The sequence below is a fragment of the Oryctolagus cuniculus genome, chromosome 14, assembly GCF_964237555.1.
Source record: "Oryctolagus cuniculus chromosome 14, mOryCun1.1, whole genome shotgun sequence".
NCBI classification, from domain to species: domain Eukaryota; kingdom Metazoa; phylum Chordata; class Mammalia; order Lagomorpha; family Leporidae; genus Oryctolagus; species Oryctolagus cuniculus.
This window is the reverse complement of record NC_091445.1, coordinates 51,801,694-51,822,379: the sequence shown is the minus strand read 5'-3', so window position 1 is coordinate 51,822,379 and position 20,686 is coordinate 51,801,694.

The following is a 20,686-nucleotide window of genomic DNA, read 5'->3' as shown; positions in this document are numbered from 1 at the left end:
GAGCAAGAGAGAGAGATATTAGACAGAGACATGGATAGATAAGCTTGCTGAAAGAAAGTCTTTGAAAAAGATAATGCAAATTTAATGCTATTTGATATAATTGTGTCTACTTTAAATAAGGTAAATTCCTTTCTGAGCAGACTGAACCACCCATATAGTGCTGTGTTTATTTTAAATATTTGAAATTGAGATAATTAACTCAAGAAAGCAGATGGGTGACCAGGGTAATGAAAACTTTGGTAATAATGCTATCTAAGGAATTATACCAGGTTAGGAAAGTGATATTTGTAGTGAGAAGGCGATTATTCTCTAGAAATGTGAATACTCTTTATATGGGAAAGAAAAGATCAAGTTCATTTTATCCAAAGAGAAGGATTAGGATGAATGCTGTATGAAGATGCTTTAAAACATGAGTGTTATAGAATGAGAGTTAATAACAATAAAATATATGAATGGCAGTCATAAATGTTCCTTTACTAAAAAAAATAAGGCTAATTAACAGTCTATAAAATTGTAGAAAAGACTGATTAATTTTGGAAATGTAATCTTTGTATGACTTACAAATTTTCATATTGGGAATTTATAGATAAAAGTCAAAAGGTAAGTATAAAATATATTAAATTAGATTATATCTTTTTATTTATTTTCAAGGTTAATATTTTTACTGAAATTGTTTAAAAGGCTAAACACTGAAATTAAGTTCTTTTAATATCCATTAAACAAAAATTTACTAATGAAAAATAATAATTTTCATTTAAATCAGTTATATCATAATGTTATAGAAAATATTGAGTGAGTTCTACATTTATATTATATTTTCAAAATGAAATAAATAGCTTACTATAATGGAAAAAGAAGGCAATGCAGCATGCTTTCTCCATTATAAACAATTAAAATACTACTTATGATAATTTGTGATTAACAGTTTTTATTGCAAGAAAACGAAGTGAGAACTCAAGTAAAGATGGATAAGTTGGAACCTGACACTGTGGTTTCCAGGAGCTCAAGATGGATGAGAATCATCAAGACACACACACACACACACACACACACGCAATAGATTCAACACTGTCTGAATAAATCATAGGGCAACAACTGAAATCCTCCAGGAATGCTGCATTGTCGAAAACAGCACCTTCCTTGTCACAGGCAGGAAAATTATCCCTGCTCAGTTGGCCTAATAAGCAGGAATGTGGTGTACCATGGACATGCAACTATGAAACAAAAAAGAGAAGAAACAAAACTTTTCCTGTACGGAATCAAAATCTCAAATTTGTCCAGGAAGTAGTAGACCAAAATTTATTCCTCCCACACTTGCAGGAATCCAAAAGATGAGAAATTAACATAAAGTGGTCCAGGACTGTTAACTCGGCCTCTAAGAACTGTAAGATAATCTAATGCTACAGTATAGAAAATTTCTGTCTGACAAATGTGGAAAACGTCCATGAAAACAAACAATAAGCAATCAAACAATAAGGGTTAAACTGAACTGACAATCTGGAAGAATATCTCAAGAGTAAAAATATATTGTGATTTAAAATTACAGAGAGAACACATGTTTCCCAAGACAGAAAAAAAAAAAAAAACTTGTCTGAAAATAGCATAATACCATGTATTTTCAAACTGTAAAATATTTTTCTCTATAGTAATAGAATGAAATAGCATTTAAAGGAACAGTTCATTTCGATAAGCAAATAAAACATCTGGAAACAGGAAGTTTTATAAGTACCTAGTTCCTTTCATCAAATATATTTCTGTTCTAACTAACTAGAATAGTTTCTATGTTGTTTTGGAACATATTTGTGTTACATTAAGAATTTTCTCTTACAGAAATTTTTCTATACTAAAATATCTATTAATACAAATTATGTAATTACTGCTGGCTAAAAAAGAAAATATCTTCCTGGGAATGAAATGTCTATACAGAAAATGTTTTTTTCTTTTGATAAATGTATCAGTTTAAACTTTATACTCAGTCATATTTTAATGCACTGTGTTATGGCCAGCTCTTTAAATTTGCTAATATTTTTAACAGCAATAGAATAACAGTGAATATATCAAGTTATTTGTTAACATATTTGAAAGCATTCTCCCAATATGAAAGCAACCCAATATGAAGTGATACTATCAGTACCTGCTGCCAAACTGAGGGCTTACTGTTAAAGTGCTTTGCAGATAATGACTCAAATACTTTGGTTCCTGTTACTCAGATAGAGTTCCATACTAGTGGCTTCAGGCTTCCCAAGGCATTTGGAAAGTGAACCACTTGATGAAAAATCTTTCTCCCCCTCGCTCTCTCTCTCTCTCTCTATCTCCCTCTCTTTCTCTCTCTCTGTCTCTTTTCTCCCTTACAAATATTACGAATTTCCCTACCAAATAAGTACACAAAACTTTAAAAGTTAAAAACTTAAAAACCATCAAAGAACTGTGGATTCAAACAAAAATGAGGTCTTTATTAAAAATGATTTATATGTTTTATATTCACTCCAAATACTGTTTAAGGAATTGGCAAATTTTTCAAGTCAAATTCGTATTAGTATTCGCATGGTGAAGTTTATATTTTGATAGATCAGGGAACAGTGATCTAAAATGAGCATTTGGGAGCATTTCGTTTATTCTAGGGCAAGTACAGTAGCCTTGTTAGTTTTCATTTCACTTTAGTGAATGAATGTTTATCCTGGATTGTTTCAGATTTCATATTCATAAAGTTATATCCATTGTGCACTACTGCTGAGAGAGAGAGAGATCCTAATCATCAGCACCTAAGTAAAAGAGATTTCATAAAACTGCCAATAAAAATTCAAGTAGTATAGCTTTAGGATTCCAATTAATCTTTATATTAGCCAACTTTTTGTGATTTTTTTTTTTAGCTTACATTTTTGAGGTCCACAGTGCAGAATCAATCAGATGGCTCCATTACTAAGCTGGCATTTGGCACAGCCCAGCAACAGGGGAGCGTGTGTGGAGGAACGCTTACATGCTGAGTGAGGAAACAGTGAGAAGCTGGGAAAAACTGGGCTTCAACAACCAACACTCTTGTTAGAACTACCTTTAGGGGTGAGTCCCTGATGACCTAAAACCTCCTACCACACCCACCTCTCAGATGTCATAGTTAGATCAGGTTTCCACCCTTATCCAGCAATCATTAGCACTAGTATGTGCACAGCATTATGCTTATGCTGAGCTGTGTAAAACATTACTTAAAATACTGCAACATCTATATATAAGAGGTGAGGTACACTCACCAACAAACATAAAGAAATCAGAATGTGATAAGTGTTCTTGCCTGATTTGAGAAAGAATAAGATGAGTTATTGTGATATTACATCATCTCCCCCAGTTTTCTTGAGCCCCAGTAATGGATACAGTAAACTGAGTGGCCCTAAGAATAAACATTGACTTGTCAAATTCTGAAGTCCAGGAAGTCCCTAAGCAAGGTGCTGGCCCTGGTTCCTAATGAAGAGCTCTCTTTCTGGCTTTCAGATGGTTTTCTTCCAACTGTGTCTCAGATGGACAGAGAGAAAGAGAGAGAGAGAAAGGCTCAGGAGTCTCTATTAGAGCACTAACTACATCATGAGGGTTCCAATTCTCCAAAGCCCACCTCTAAATATCATTACACTGGATAGGTTAAAGCTTCAAAATATGAACTTTGAGAGGAAAACACACTAGGTTCATAGTCTTGCCTTTTAGCCATGTACAGTATTTGACAAGTAAAGATGAGAACAAACTAGAGCCTGAAAAGCAGATCACTATTAGCAACACTATTAGCTCTGTTTGCTTGCCAATATTGTGAAGAATACCATACTTAGCAATAATGGTAACTAAAAGTTTTTTTTAATTATCTAAAGTTAAAGGAAATACAGGTAATGTGATCATGTGAATTTGGTGAAAATTTTAAATCAGTTTTAGAGAAAAATTTTGCCTGAAATATTTTGATGACATAATATGATATGCTACTTCAAATGAAATTCTATATGAAATGTCTATATTTTTAAAATAATTTCTTACACAAATGTATATTACTTGAAAACACTCAGTGCTCCATGGCAGAGAAAAGGAGAAACGCACATTAAATATCTGGCCAAAATTTCCTTCCTTTGTTCTAACAAAGAATAGACTTTGAGAAGCTAAATGACAGTAATGGTTAAATCAATAACGTTTTGGAGAGTTAATAGAACCTCCAGTGAATAGTACTTCTAAATGTCATTATTGCTTGTTCAATTCAAACACAGTTTTACTAAAGGCAGAACCTCATACCAGGATTTTACTGAATGTCAGGTGAGAAAAAGTTAGATTCAGTAAATACTGTGGAGTTCAAGGATGATATCATCCATCATCAAAGACAAAACTCTTTTCTGAATATTGACTTCAACCTAGAAGACCTAATGAAAAAAATATTTCACACATATTATATGCTAATGTGAGACCAAATTATTAAGGCTGGGATCTTGGTAAGATGCAATTTAGGGGGCCAGTGCTGTGAGGCCACCACCTGCAGTTTCGGCATTCCATGTGGGCGCCAGTTCGAGTCATGGTTGCTCCAGTTCTGATCCAGTCTCTGCTATGGCCTGGAAAAGCAGTAGAAGATGGCCCAAGTCCTTGGGGCCCTGTACCAGTATGGGAGACCTGGAGGGAGCTCTTGGCTCCTGGCTTCGGATCAGCTCAGCTATGGCCCTTGTGGCCATTTGGTGAGTGAACCAGAGGATGGAAGACTTCTCTCTCTTCTCTGTCTCTGCCTCTCTGTAACTCTACCTTTCAAATGAATAAAATAAATCCTTTAAAAAGAAAAGATGTAATTTAGTATATCAAGGGTAATATTTTTAGCTACCTTCTACTAAATTCACTCAAAGGAAACATAATAAAATATATTACCAAGACAATTTTGTACAAAATCAGGTAAAATAAAAAAAGAATAAAAACATAAATATGGATTTAAGATTCATATTCCACATTATATTTTTAAATATATGAAAAATATACAATATTATATATGTAAAGGTTATACAAAGTTTCTTCAAAAAACTTCATGAAAAATGTGTATTATGAAAAAACTATGAATGGATTTTTATATACTATATTTAATGTTCTCATGTTCTTCAGTTATGGTTAAATACTATTTCTGTGATATATCTATCTACCTAAAATGATTTAGTAGTGCTTTCATAAATTTCTGAGTTAATTTGTGAAAAACAACACTACCTAAAAATTTATTTTGTTTGATAATACAATATATTATTGATATGTGAGGTTTGTTAAATTGTTTTGTGATCTTTTATTTAATGACCAATGTATATGTAACAACCTCAAATTCTTTATTTAAAGAATTTTTTTGAAAGCAAAATAATACAAAAATTCATCATGTCAAAATTGTTTAGGTTGCAAGAACTTCTTATTTCTGTTTTCCAAGACTTCTAAGCATGATACATTTTTAAAATTTCCATTTATATTAGATTTTGATAAACATATGCCAAAATGTGAGCATAATTTTCCTGATTTTTTAAAATTATTTGACAGGTAGAGTTATAGACAGTGAGAAAGAGAGAGACAGAGAGAAAGGTCTTCCTTTGCCCATGGTTCACCCCTCAAATGCCTGCTACAGCCGGCGCTGTGTCGATCCGAAGCCAGGAGTCAGGTGCTTCTTCCTGGTCTCCCATGCGGGTGCAGGGGCCTAAGCACTTGGGCCATCCTCCACTGCCCTCCCAGGCCACAGCAGAGAGCTGGAATGGAAGAGGAGCAACTGGGACTAAAACCCGGCGCCCATATGGGATGCTGGCGCCGCAGGTGGAGGATTAATCAAGTGAGCCATGGCGCCAGCCCCCTAAATTGTATATTAAAAGTGCTGGATTTTGACAAAATTTTATTAATTGTTTGGCCAGTTTTATATGTCCTCTGATTAACTAACAGATTGAGATTGAGGATGATCTGGGTGTTTTTTTTTTTTTTTAACTGTAATTGACATAATCTTTTTTACTCCTCTCTTTATATTTTATTACTTTCATGTTAGGACATTTTTCAAGGGACTTCATTTTGGTTCATTCTCATCAAATAAATGTGATTGTCACTGCTATTGATTCCTTACACATTCTCAGGTGAAATATCACCATTCCTGTTTATAAGTGTATAATGAATTTCATGATCCAAGTAATACATATATTTAACATTGAATAATGTAAGCCAAGTTGCACAATTTTATTTTGAAAGTATTGTATTTTTTTTAACTTTGTCCTACTTATACTAAGAAGAATGTGATACAGGAAGAAAATTGAAGAAATAGAATGAAGACTAATAATAAGCAAAAGACTTAGTAGGCTGATTCATTGCTATTACAATATATAATTGTCAGACTCTAAAAAATGTCAGGCTTTGTCTATAGTAAATATAATTTACACAGCAGAAGGAGTGATTAGTGTCAGATCACTGAGAGGCTAATGAAAATAGCCATGGGCACAGATGTGGGTTGTTCATTTTGCAAAAGATCAGAAAGATGACAAGTTGTGAAGGTGCTTTATGCTCTGAAACTTGTCACGGGCGTGTTCAATCATGTTTTAAGATACATAATAATCTAATCACTTTATATTAAACAATTCAAATTCTATGCACTGTGTTTGACTCACATTGTGAAATGGATTAAGTTGTCAGTCATTGCTTGAAGTTGAAGTATGTTTTGTAAAATTGGGTTTTAAGAAAATTTAACAAAAAAGAATTTAACAAAACATAATGGAATAGATTGATAGGCTTGGCAGGAATGATAAACCAGAGATCGAATTGCAAAATTAAATAGCAGCAGCAAGATAAATAGACCTGATATACTGCTGAAAATAACAGTGTACTTATTTGGGAAATCATGTACTCTAATAACTATTAAAGGAGATATTTGGGAAGTTTCATGCTTTTTTTATGCTAGTTAATGAAGTTGTAGAACTTAAAACATTGCCAATGGGTAAGAAATAGAGGATAGAAAAGAAAATTATGCTTCTTTTGCATCGTTTTGCAAATAAGTGCTATTGCTTAATCAAATAAAATGGAATCACAAGGGAAAACAGAAGGAAGCAAAGTTATCTGAGAAAATTTTCAGAAAGACATTTAAAGGAAATCGGGAACATATGAAAGTAGTAAGAACAAAATAACAATGTTCACTTAGTCTATAGAAGTTTCATTACCATATTTTTCTTGTTAATAGAGAAACCAGAGTAATAAAATCCAGTAAACTATTCATGTTTTTAAATTTTTTATTGAACTATTTAATATTTTAGGAGAAATTTGTGCAAGATTTTTTGATAATTAATATGGGATTTTTGACACTTTATAAAGGAATTATTCAAGAACATGTTTTCTTATGATAAATATACATATACTATTCTTGGGTAGAGTTCTCTTTTTTATTCTAGATCTGCAAAATAAAAAATGATATTGTGATTATTCTAAAAAGAAGTTAAACAACTAAATCACAAATAAATTAAAATGATTCAAATAATTATGATAAACAAAGATTCAGGCAAAAATACAGCAATAGTGGCAGCATGAAAGCAATGCAGGAATGCAAGTAAAGAACCAATGACTTCAATCCACCCGACATTAAGTCAGAATGAATAGATACACTTATCTGAAAAAGAAAATAATTGAATGATACAATGTCACTCTTGAGCCTATGAGCATTCTTGAAAAACTTAATGTGAAATGGAAAGACAAGATAAGCTTAATACACTTGTTCCCTTGTAAAACAATGTTGATATCCATTCCTAATTTTCTTCATAATACATACTTTCCATGAGCTTTTTGAAGATATCTTATACTTAGAAGTACTTAGAAACACAACAGAAACACTTAAAGAAATTGTTAACCCTTTTAAACTCAAATTTATTTAGTACACCAAAGTCCAAGAAAGTAACTTACTTACTTTAAAAATTTATAGGCTAAATTTCACTTTGTGGTGTACAGTTCCATGAGCCTTGAAATGTGCAAGTTGTTCTTTATCCACAACCATAAATCTCCTTCATGCTGTCTTTTTAATTATTTCCTGGCCGCTAGCAAACACTTAAGAAAATCTTCCAGAAATTCAAGTAAATGGGAAGCATATTATGCTACCTCTAGTTCCTTCTATTTAGCAAAATGTATTGCGCAGACTTTAAGGTGTTGTATATGTATATATCAACATTGATTCATCTTTATAGCTGAGCAGTATGGACATGCCCCAAGGGCTTTTGTTTGGTTGGTTGTATAAATCAATTATGGAATGAAGAGTAATTGTGCTTATTTCAGATTTTAATGGTTCAATGGGTACATTCTTGCTAGATTTTGTCTGAACATGTTTTTTTTTTACCCCCGTAGTCAAACACCTGGGAGTGAGATTACAGGCTTGTATAGGTGTATGGTTAATTATAAATTAAACTTATAAATTCAAAATTGGCGATGCTGTTGTACATTCCCACCAGAACTGTATGAAAAAGCCAGCTCTTCTGCATACTGGGACACCTATGTTTCAGTTGGAGTGCCTGAATTCAAGTCCCAGATTGACCAATTACTTTCTGTTAATGTACATCCTGCAAAGCAGCAACTGATGGCTTATCTACTTGGTCTCATGTGACAGACCAGATTGAATTCTGGGCTCCTGGCTTTAGCCCATCCCAGTTCTAGCTGTTGTGAGGATTTTCATATTGAATCCAGAGATTCAGGAGCTCCCTGTCTTTCAAAACAAACACAAATACATAGAAAAACAGAAAATATATGGATAATACTATTTACTTTCTTATTCTACCAACAAAGATATTAAGTAGTTTGCTCAAATTTAGGTAATTTATGACAAAAGTTAACTCAGGGATGCGTTCTGCTACAGCATCAAACATGTGGGGATTTATTTTTGTTCATTTTTTTTTCTTTTTTTAACTTTTATTTAGTAAATATACATTTCCAAAGTACAGTTTATGAATTACAATGGCTTTCCCCCCCATAATTTCCCTCCCACTCACATCCCTCCCATCTCCTGCTCCCTCTCCCATTCCATTCACATCAAGATTCATTTTCTTTTTTTTTTTTTTTTTTTTTAACTTTTATTTAATGCATATAATTTTCCAAAGTACGACTTATGGATTACAATGGCTTCCCCCCCATACCGTCCCTCCCACCCACAACCCTCCCCATTCCCACTCCCTCTCCCCTGCCATTCACATCATGATTCATTTTCGATTATCTTAATATACAGAAGATCAGCTTAGTATACATTAAGTATGGATTTCAACAGTTTGCTCCCACACAGAAACATAAAGTGAAAAATAATAGATGATTTTTTTAAATGATGATGAAATCAGAGCAGACCTATTGTCATGTTTAATCCCAGTGAGAGTCAAGTTGGGAATTGATAATTTCTTTTTTTTTTTTTTTTTTTTTTTTTTTTTTTACAGAGGATCAGTTTAGTATGCATTAAGTAAGGATTTCAACAGTTTGCACCCCCATAGAAACACAAAGTGAAATATATTGTTTGAGTACTCGTTATAGCATTAAATCTCAATGTACAGCACATTAAGGATAGAGATCCTACATGAGGAGTAAGTGCACAGTGACTCCTGTTGTTGACTTTACCAATTGACACTCCTGTCTATGGCATCAGTAATCTCCCTATGCTCCAGTCATGAGTTTCCAAGGCTATGGAAGCCCTCTGAGTTCTCCGACTCTTATCTTGTTTAGACAAGGTCATAGTCAAAGTGGAGGTTCTCTCCTCCCTTCAGAGAAAGGTACCTCCTTCTTTGAAGACCTGTTCTTTCCACTGGGATCTCACTCACAGAGATCTTTTTGCCAGAGTGTCTTCGCTTTCCATGCCTGAAATACTCTCATGAGCTTTTCAGCCAGCTCCGAATGCCTTTAGGGCTGATTCTGAGGCCAGAGTGCTATTTAGGACATCTGCCATTCTATGAGTCTGCTGAGTATCTCACTTCCCATGTTGGATCACTCTCCCCTTTATTTACTCCATTGGTTAGCGTTAGCAGGTACTAGACTTGTCTATGTGTTCCCTTTGACTCCCAGTCCCTTCACCATGACCAACTGTGAACTGAAACTGATCACCTGGAACAGTGAGATGGCATTGGTACATGCCACCTCGATGGGATTGAATTGGAATCCCCTGGTATGCTTCCAACTCCACCACTTGGGGCAAGACAGCCTGAGCATGTCCCAAATTATACATCTCTTCCCTCTCCCATTCCCACCACCATGTTCAACAGGGATCACATTTCAGTTAATTTTCAACACTTAAGAATAACTGTGCATCAATTACAGATCTAAACCAGTCATATTAAGTAGAACAGATAAAAAAAACTACTAAGAGGTATAATGTATTAAGTTGTTCATTAACAGTCAGGGCTATGCTGATCAAGCCACCATTTCCCATAGTGTCCACCTCACTCCAACAGGTTTCCCTCTTGGTGTTCAGTCAGTCGTCACCGATCAGGGAGAACATATGGTATTTGTCCCTTTGGGACTGGCTTATTTCACTCAGCATGATGTGTTCCAGATTCCTCCATTTTGTTGCAAATGATTGGATTTCGTTGTTTCTTACTGCAGTATAGTATTCTAAAGAGTACATATCCCATAATTTCTTTATCCAGTCTATCGTTGATGGGCATTTAGGTTGGTTCCAGGTCTTAGCTATTGTGAATTGAGCTGCAATAAACATTAGGGTGCAGACCGCTTTTTTGTTTGCCAATTTAAATTCCTTTGGGTAAATTCCAAGGAGTGGGATGGCTGGGTCGAACGGTAGGGTTATCTTTAGGTTTCTGAGGAATCTCCAGACTGACTTCCATAGTGGCTTGACCAGCTTGCATTCCCACCAACAGTGGGTTAGTGTCCCTTTTTCCCCACATCCTCGCCAGCATCTGTTGTTGGTAGATTTCTGCATGTGAGCCATTCTAACCGGGGTGAGGTGAAACCTCATTGTGGTTTTGATTTGCATTTCCCTGATTGCTAATGACCTTGAACATTTTTTCATGTGCCTGTTGGCCATTTGGATTTCCTCTTTTGAAAAATGTCTATTGAGGTCCTTGGCCCATCTCTTAAGTGGGTTGTTGGTTTTGTTTTTGTGGAGTTTCTTGATCTCTTTGTAGATTCTGGTTATTAACCCTTTATCTGTTGCATAGTTTGCAAATATTTTTTCCCATTCTGTTGGTTGTCTCTTCACTCTCCTGACTGTTTCTTTTGCAGCACAGAAACTTCTCAATTTGATGCAATCCCAATAGTTGATTTTGGCTTTGACTGCCTGTGCCTCCCGGGTCTTTTCCAGAAATTCTTTGCCTGTGCCAATATCTTGAAGGGTTTCTCCAATGTTCTCTAGTAACTTGATGGTGTCAGGTCGTAGATTTAGGTCTTTAATCCATGTTGAGTGGATTTTTGTGTAAGGTGTAAGGTAGGGGTCTTGCTTCATGCTTCTGCACGTGGAAATCCAATTTTCCCAGCACCATTTATTGAATAGACTGTCCTTGCTCCAGGAATTAGTTTTAGATCCTTGATCAAATATAAGTTGGCTGTAGATGTTTGGGTTGATTTCTGGTGTTTCAATTCTGTTCCATTGGTCTATCCATCTGTTTCTGTACCAGTACCATGCTGTTTTGATTACAACTGCCCTGTAGTATGTCCTGAAATCTGGTATTGTGATGCCTCCGGCTTTGTTTTTGTTGTACAAGATTGCTTTAGCTATTCGAGGTCTCTTGTGCCTCCATATAAATTTCAGCACCATTTTTTCCAGTCTGAGAAGGTCTTCGGTATCTTGATTGGAATTGCATTGAATCTATAAATTGCTTTTGGGAGAATGGACATTTTGATGATATTGATTCTTCCAATCCATGAGCATGGAAGATTTTTCCATTTCTTGGTATCCCCTTCTATTTCTTTCTTTAAGGTTTTGTAATTTTCATCGTAGAGATCTTTAACGTCCTTGGTTAAGTTTATTCCAAGGTATTTAATTGTTTTTGTAGCTATTGTGAATGGTATTGATCTTAGAAGTTCTTCCTCAGCCATGGCATTGTCTGTGTATATAAAAGCTGTTAATTTTTGTGCATTGATTTTATACCCTGCTACTTTGCCAAACTCTTCTATGAGTTCCAATAGTCTCTTAGTAAAGGCATCTATTTATTGATTTGAGATGCATTTTTGAGAGATAGAAACAAATCTCATCTGCTGGTTCACTCCTCAAATGACCACAATGACTGGCTGGACCAGTTACCATATGATCCCCTGCATGGTTTTTAGGCCCAACTACTTGAGACGTCACCACTGCCTCCAAGGTGTGCAATCACAACAAGCTACAATTAAGAGCAAGAGACAGGATTAAACCCAGGTACTCTGATATGGGGTCCTACTCAGCATCTTAACCACTCAGGCAAACAACCACAACTGACACTAATGTATTTATTAATTTATTATTTTTAAGAACTCTGGAAGGCAGGATCATTTCTTTATGTTAAACATAGCATTGGGAAATCCTCAAGTAACAACCTGTCCTGAGTACTGAGTTTAACTCTGCCTTCTAGTGCCTCACTCAAATGGTTGAGTTAATTTAGAATTATGAACTCTACTTGAAGATTCATCTTAATTCTCATGAGTTCAGGCAGATTCCAAAAGACCTGAACTCGGGCCAGGCTGTATTATGTTGCCACTGTTTGAGGTTGCCTTTTCACAGAAGTGTCTTACAGCAATTCAAGTTGAGTTTAAGGAAAGAAGCCATGTGCTGTTTGTAATCTGAGAATCAAGCCTCTATTCATGGCAAATGCCAGTATGTGTCTGTACCCAGAAAAACAAGCTACTGTGGCACACTACTGACTCAACTCATTATCTCGTCTCCTTTACTTTTCTTTTTTTTTAATAGTATGTATTTGAAAGGTAGAATTGAGAGAGAAAGAGAGAGAGAGAGAGAGAGGGAGAGAGGGAGAGAGGAAGAGAGAGAGAGGGAGAGAGAGAGAGAGAGAGAGAGAGAGGTTTTTTTATCAGCTGGTTCACTACCCAGATGGTCACAATGGCTGGGACAGAGCCAGGCTGAAGCCAGGAGTCAGAAATTTCTAGGTTTCCCACATGGGTATAGAGACCCAAGCCGTTGGGACAGATTCTACTGCTTTCCCAGATGCATTGGCAAGGAGCTAGATTGGAAGCGAAACAGCAGGGTCTGAAACTGGCGCCCATATGGGACGTCATATTCAAAAATGGTTTCACCCATTTTGCCACAGTGCCGGCTGTACTTTTCTTACACAATTTCTATAACCCAATCACATTCCTTTTCCACCTGCACTTTGTCTCCTGCTATTACTTAATCCCATTCAAGTGCATGCTAGCACTTATACAACACTGCTCTACTTTATGGAAAATTAATTATGAAGTTGTACTTCATTACAAGTATAAAATGAAACTGGCTTCATAGAGATGAAAGTTAAGTGTGCAAAAGTTTGTTTACTTATGCAAGTCAATTACAAGAGCAGAAACTAATAAATCAAATTAATAAACAGTTTACATTCTCATTTGGATTTTCTCAGTACTTGATATCAGTGGTTTTCAAGCAGCATTGACAGTAATAGACAAGAAACCATGATAAGCTTATAGCAAAGGTATTATAAATGAAACATTGTTTCATTATAAATATTTAATGAATACCATTAGTTAAGATAACTGTAATTCCAAACAATCTTGCACATAAATTGCATTTACTATTTTCCTATGTTAAATGGAAATTGATAATAATCAATAAATTATGAACAGTATTTTTTAGTATTTCTGAATTGTATAACTTTAAAATAAATTGATGAAATATCTAGCTTATTGGATAATAATTTCCCTTTACACTTTCCTAAAAAAAGAATGATCTGTTTTATATTTAATTTAATTTGACATTCACGCTAGTAAAAATAATAATAAAAAACAAGCTTACAGGGGCTACATCCTTCCTGTTGCTAACATATACACGATAGCCTCCAGCTACCCACTGTGATCTATTTCTTTAAAGCATATTTTATGGAAAGTGGTGTAAAATCTAAGGATGCAGTTACAGTTTTGACACTAGATGGCATTCCTGTATAATCAGAAGAGCAAAAGGCTAATGTAGTTACTGTTCTACTCTCTGCAGACTTATCATAAATTCAGAAGTGAATGTACCACAGCTGGGGAAAGTTAAATGTAGACTATTATGGAAGAGACTTGGTGAATAAAGAAATTTTTTTAACTTTTATTTAGTAGATATAAATTTCCAAAGCACAGTTAATGGATTACAATGGCATTTCCCACCCCATAACTTCCCTCCCACCCACAACCCACCCATCTCCCGCTCCCTCTCCCATTCCATTCACATCAAGATTCATTTTCAATTATCTTTATATACAGAAGATCAATTTAGTATATATGAAGTAAAGATTTCATCAATTTGCCCCACACAGAACACAAAGTGCCAAATACTGTTTGAGCAATAGTCATATCATTAATTCACATTGAACTACACATTAAGGACAGAGATCCTACATGGGGAGTAAGTGCACAGTGACTCCTGTTGTTAACAAATTGACACTCTTGTTTAAGGTGTCAGCAAACTCCCCAGGCTCTATTCATGTGTTGCCAAGGCCATGGAAGTCCCCTGAACTCGCCAACTTTGATCTTATTTTGACAAGGCCATAGTCAAAGTGGAAGTTCTCTTCTCCCTTCAGAGAAAGGCACCTCCTTCTTTGATGGCCCATTCTTTCCACTGGGATCTCACTCGCAGAGATCATTCATTTAGTTTTTGTTTTGTTTTGTTTGCCAGAGTGTCTTGGCTTCCCATACCTAAAATACTCTCATGGGCTCTTCAGCCAGATCTGAATGCCTTAAGGGCTGATTCTCAGCCCAGAGTGCTGTTTAGGACATCTGCCATTCTATGAGTCTTCTATGTATCCCGCATCCCGTGTTGGATCATTCTCTGCATTTTTTATCGTATCAGTTAGTATTAATAGACACTAGTCCTGTTTGTGTGATCCTTTTGACTCTTAGACCTATCATTATGGTCTCTTGTGTCTTGAAATTGATCACTTGGACTAATGAGGTGCCATTGGTACATGCCACCTTGATGGGATTGTATTGGAATCCTCTGGCACAATTCTAACTCCACCACATGGGTCAAGTCAGCTTGAGCATTGTCCCAAATTGTACATGGTCTCCCTCTCTTATTCCCACTGTTATATTTAACAGAGATCACTTTTCAGTTAACTTTAAACACCTAAGAATAATTGTGTGTTAATTACATAGCTCAACTAATGGTATTAAGTAGAACAAACAAATATACTAAAAGGGATATAGTATTAAATTGTACATCAACAGTGATAATAAGATCTGATCAAGTCATTGTTTCTCATAGTGTCCATTTCACTTCATCAGGTTTCATTTTTTATATTCGGTTAGTTGTCACCAATCAGAGAGAACATATGATATTTGTACCTCTGGGACTGGCTTAATTCACTCAGCATGATGTTTTCCAGATTCCTCCATTTTGTTGCAAATGACCGGATTTCATTGTTGTTTACTGCTGCATAGTATTCTATAGAGTACATGTCCCATAATTTCTTTATCCAGTCTAATGTTGATGGGCATTTAGGTTGATTCCAGGTCTTAGCTATTGTGAATTGAGCTGCAATAAGCATTAAGGTGCAGACAGCACTTTTATTTGCCAATTCAATATCCTTTGGGTAAATTCCAAGGAATGCAATGGCTGGTTTGAATGGTAGGGTTATCTTCAGGTTTCTGAGGAATCTCCAGACTGACTTCCATAGTGGCTTAACCAATTTGCATTCCACCCAACAGTGGGTTAGTGTCCCTTTTTCCCCACATCCTCGCCAGCATCTGTTGTTGGTAGATTTCTGCATGTGAGCCATTCTAACCGGGGTGAGGTGAAACCTCATTGTGGTTTTGATTTGCATTTCCCTGACTGTTAATGATCTTGAACGTTTTTTCATGTGCCCGTTGGCCATTTGGATTTCCTCTTTTGAAAAATGTCTATTGAGGTCCTTGGCCCATCTCTTAAGAAGGTTGTTTGTTTTTATGTTGTGGACTTCTTGATCTCTTTGTAGATTCTGATTATTAACCCTTTATCAGTTGCATAGCTTGCAAATATTTTTCCAATTCTGTGGGTTGTCTCTTCACTTCCTGACTGTTTCTTTTGCAGTACAGAAACTTCTCAATTTGATGCAATCCCAATAGTTAATTTTGGCTTTGACTGCCTGTACTTCTGGGGTTTTTTCTAGGAAGTCTTTGCCTGTGCCTATATCTTGCAGGATTTCTCCAATGTTCTCTAATAATTTGGTGGTGTCGGATCATAGATTTAGGTCTTTAATCCATATTGAGTGGATTTTTGTGTAAGGTGAAAGGTAGGGGTTTTGCTTCATGCTTCTGCACGTGGATCCAATTGTCCCAGCACCATTTATTGAATTGACTGTCCTTAATCCAGGGATTGGTTTTGGATCCTTGATCAAATATAAGTTGGCTGTAGATGTTTGGATTGATTTCTGGTGTTTCTATTCTGTTCCATTGGTCTGTCCATCTGTTTCTGTACCAGTACCATGCTGTTTTGATTACAACTGCCCTGTAGTATTTCTTGAAATCTGGTAGTGTGATGCCTCCAGCTTTGTTTTTCTTGTACAAGATTGCTTTAGCTATTCAAAGTCTCCTGTATCTCCATATGAATTTCAACATCATTTTTTCCAGATCTGAGAAGAATGTCTTTGGTACTTGAATTGGTATCACATTGAATCTATAAATTGCTTTTGGGAGAATGGACATTTTGATGATATTGATTCTTCCACTCCATGAGCATGGAAGATTTTTCCATTTTTTGTTATCCTCTTCTATTTCATTCTTTAAGATTTTGTAATTCTCATCTTAGAGATCTTTAACGTCCTTGGTTAATTTTATTCCAAGGTATTGGATTGTTTTTGTAGCTATTGTGAATGGGATTGATCTTAGCAGTTCTTTCTCAGCCGTGGCATTTCCTGTGTATACAAAGACTGTTGATTTTTGTGCATTGATTCTATATGCTGCTACTTTGCCAAACTCTTCTATGAGTTCCAATAGTTTCTTGGTAGAGTTCTTTGGATCCCTTAAGTAAAGAATCATATCATCTGCAAAGAGGGGTAGTTTGAGTTCTTCCTTCCCAATTTGTATCCCTTTAATTTCTTTTTCTTGCCTAATAGCTCTGGCTAGAACCTCCAGAACTATATTGAATAGCAGTGGTGAGAGTGGGCATCCCTGTCTGGTACCAGATCTCAGTGGAAATGCTTCCAACTTTTCCCCATTCAATAGAATGTTGGCCGTGTGTTTTTCATAAATTGCTTTGATTGCACTGAGGAATGTTCCTTCCAAACCCAGTTTGCTTAGAGTTTTCGTCATGAAAGGGTGTTGTATTTTATCAGATGCTTTCTCAGCGTCTATTGAGATAACCGTATGGTTTTTCTTCTGCAGTTTGTCAATGTGGTGTTTCACATTGATTGATTTGTGAACACTGAACCATTCCTGCATACCAGGGATAAATCCCACTTGGTCTGGGTGGATGATCTTTCTGATGTGTTGTTGCATTCTATTGGCCAGGATTTTATTGAGGATTTTTGCATCTATGTTCATCAGGGATATTGGTCTGTAATTCTCTTTCTCTGCTGCATCTTTCTCTGGTTTAGGAATTAAGGTGATGCTGGCTTCATAGAAAGAATTTGGGAGGATTCCCTCTTTTACAATTGTTCTGAATAGTTTGAGAAGAATTGGAGTCAGTTCTTCTTTAAATGTCTGGTAGAATTCAGCAGTGAATCCATCTGGACCTGGGCTTTTCTTTGTTGGGAGGGCCTTTATTACTGTTACAATTTCTGACTCGGTTATGGGTCTGTTTAGGTTTTCTATGTCTTCCTGGTTCAATTTAGGTAGGTTGCATGTGTCCAGGAATCTATCCATTTATAATAGATTTCCCTGTTTGCTGGCATACAAGTCCTTATAGTAATTTCGATGATTCTTTTTATTTCTGTGGTGTCTGTTGTTACGTTTCCTTTTTCATCTCTGATTTTATTTTTTTGAGTCTTTTCTTTTTTTTTAGTTAGTTGTGCCAATGGGGTGTCAATTTTGTTTAATTTTTCGAAAAACCAGCTCCTCGTTTGGCTGATTTTTTGTAATGTTTTTTTTTTTTATTCAATCCTGTTGATTTCTTCTCTGATTTTAATTATTTCTCTTCTCCTACTAGATTTGGGTCTGGTTTGCTGCAGATTTTCTAGATCTTTGAAATGCATTGAAAGCTCATCTATTTGGTGCCTTTCCAATTTCTCGATGTAGCCACCTATTGCTATAATTTTTCTCTTAACACTTCTTTTGCTGTATCCCCTAAGTTTTGAGATGTTGTGCTGTTGTCCTCATTTACTTCCAGAAAGTTTCTGTTTTCTCTTTTGATTTCTTCTATGACCCAGTGTTCATTCAGGAGCAAGTTGTTCAATCTCCATGTGGTTGCATATGTTCTAGGGGTTCCTGAGTTGCTAATTTCCAACTTCATTCCACTATGGTCTGAGAAGCTGCATTGTATGATTCTAATTCTTTTGAATTTGTTGATACTTGCTTTATGGCCTCGTATGTGTTCGATCCTAGAGAAGGTTCCCTGTACTTCTGAGAAGAATGTAAATTTTTTAAGTTTAGAATGAAAAGTTCTGTAGATATATGTTAGATCCATTTGGGCAATAGTGTCGCTTAAATCTAATGTTTCCTTGTTGATGTTCTGTCCAGTTGATCTGTCTATTTCTGAGAGTGGAGTATTGAAGTCCCCTAGTATTATTATATTGGTATCTAAGTCTCCCTTTAAGTCCCTTAACATATCTTTTAAATAAACCGGGGCCCTGTAATTAGGTGCATATACATTGATAATCATTATGTCTTCCTGTTGAATTGATCCCTTAATCATTATATAGTGCCTCTCTTTGTTTCTCTTAACAGTTTTTGTGTTAAAGTTTATTTTGTCTGATATTAAGATGGCTACGCCTGCTCTTTTTTCATTTCTGTTGGCATGGTATATCTTTTTCCAGCCTTTCACTTTCAGTCTGTATGGATCTTTGTTGGAAAGATGTGTTTCTTGTAAGCAGCAAATAGATGGGTTTTGTTCCTTACCCAATCAGCCAATCGGTGTCTTTTAACTGGACAGTTCAGGCCATTAACGTTCAATGTGACTATTGATAAGTGGTAACTTTGCCCTGCCATTTGCCAAAGATATTTTCTAATATATGCTTTGAACTTCCTGTGATCTTTTGCTGTGAGGTTTCCTTCCTTTATATTGATGACCGTGTTTCTGTGTTTCTGTGTGCAACAAATCTTTAAGCATCTTTTGCAGGGCGGGACAAGTGGCGACAAATTCTTTCAATTTCTGTTTGCAATGAAAGGTCTTTATTTCACCTTCATTCACAAATGATAGCTTTGCAGGATATAATATTCTGGGCTGGCAGTTTTTCTCTCTTAGCACCTGTGCTATATCTCGCCATTCCCTCCTAGCTTGTAGGGTTTCTGATGAGAAGTCAGCTGTGAGTCTGATTGGAGATCCTCTGAGAGTAATCTGACGTTTCTCTCTTGCACATTTTAGGATCTTTTCTTTATGTTTCACTGTGGAGAGTTTAATTACAATGTGTCGTGGTGAGGATCTCTTTTGGTCGTGTTTGTTAGGGGTTCTATGAGCTTCCTGTACTAGGATGTCTCTGTCCTTCTCCAAACCTGGAAAGTTCTCTGCTAGCATCTCACTAAAAAGGCCTTCTAATCCTTTCTCTCTCTCCATGCCTTCAGGGACTCCTAGAACTCAAATGTGTTTTTTTTTTTTTTTAGCAGTATTTTGTTGATTCCCAACAATAATTTTTAGATTTCTAATTTCCTTTTCTTTTCTTTGGTTTGACTGTATACTTTCCTGTGCTCTGTCTTCTAAGTCTGATATTCTCTCTTCTGTCTCACTGACTCTGTTTTTAAGGCTCTCTAATGTGTTTGTCATTTGATCTATTGAGTTCTTCATTTAATTTTGATTTCTCTTCACTATCACACTTTCCTCTTCTACTAGTTTCTACATTTCATTTTGATTCTTCCTTAAAATTTCATTTTCATGAAAGAGATTTTCTATCTCGTCCAGTAAGGATTTCTGTAGTTCAAGAATTTGTTTTTCAAACTTCTAAATGTTCTTATCGTAAATTTTTTGAAATCTGTATCTTGCATTTCTTCTATCTCATCATCTTCATAATCTTGAATTGGGGTGTCTTGTTCATTTGGGGGCATCATAATATCTTCCTTGTTCTTGTTCCCTCAGTTTCTGTGTTTGTTGCTTGGCATTGTGGAGATATTCTTTGAATTCTTCTTCCCTCGCTGTGGTGTTTTTTTCTTGTTATGCTATGACTGTGTTAAGTGGACTTTCTGCTTTTGGAGGAGCCTTAGAGGCCTGAGGCTTAAGAAGGCTGTGGTAAGAGAGCTATGCTTGGTTCTTCAGGGTTAAGGGTGTGTCACAGGTGACACACTCAGGTTAGGCATGGTAAATCTCTCTCTCTCTTTATTTAGTGAGTTAGTAATTTTTTTTTTTTTTTTTTTTACACATGAGGGAAGTAATACTGCACAGCTGAGTGGAACTGAAGGTAGTCAGCTTCCGATCTCTGCGTTCTGTGGGTATATCATTCATCTGCTCTTTCCCAAGGACCACACAAAGAATCTGTTC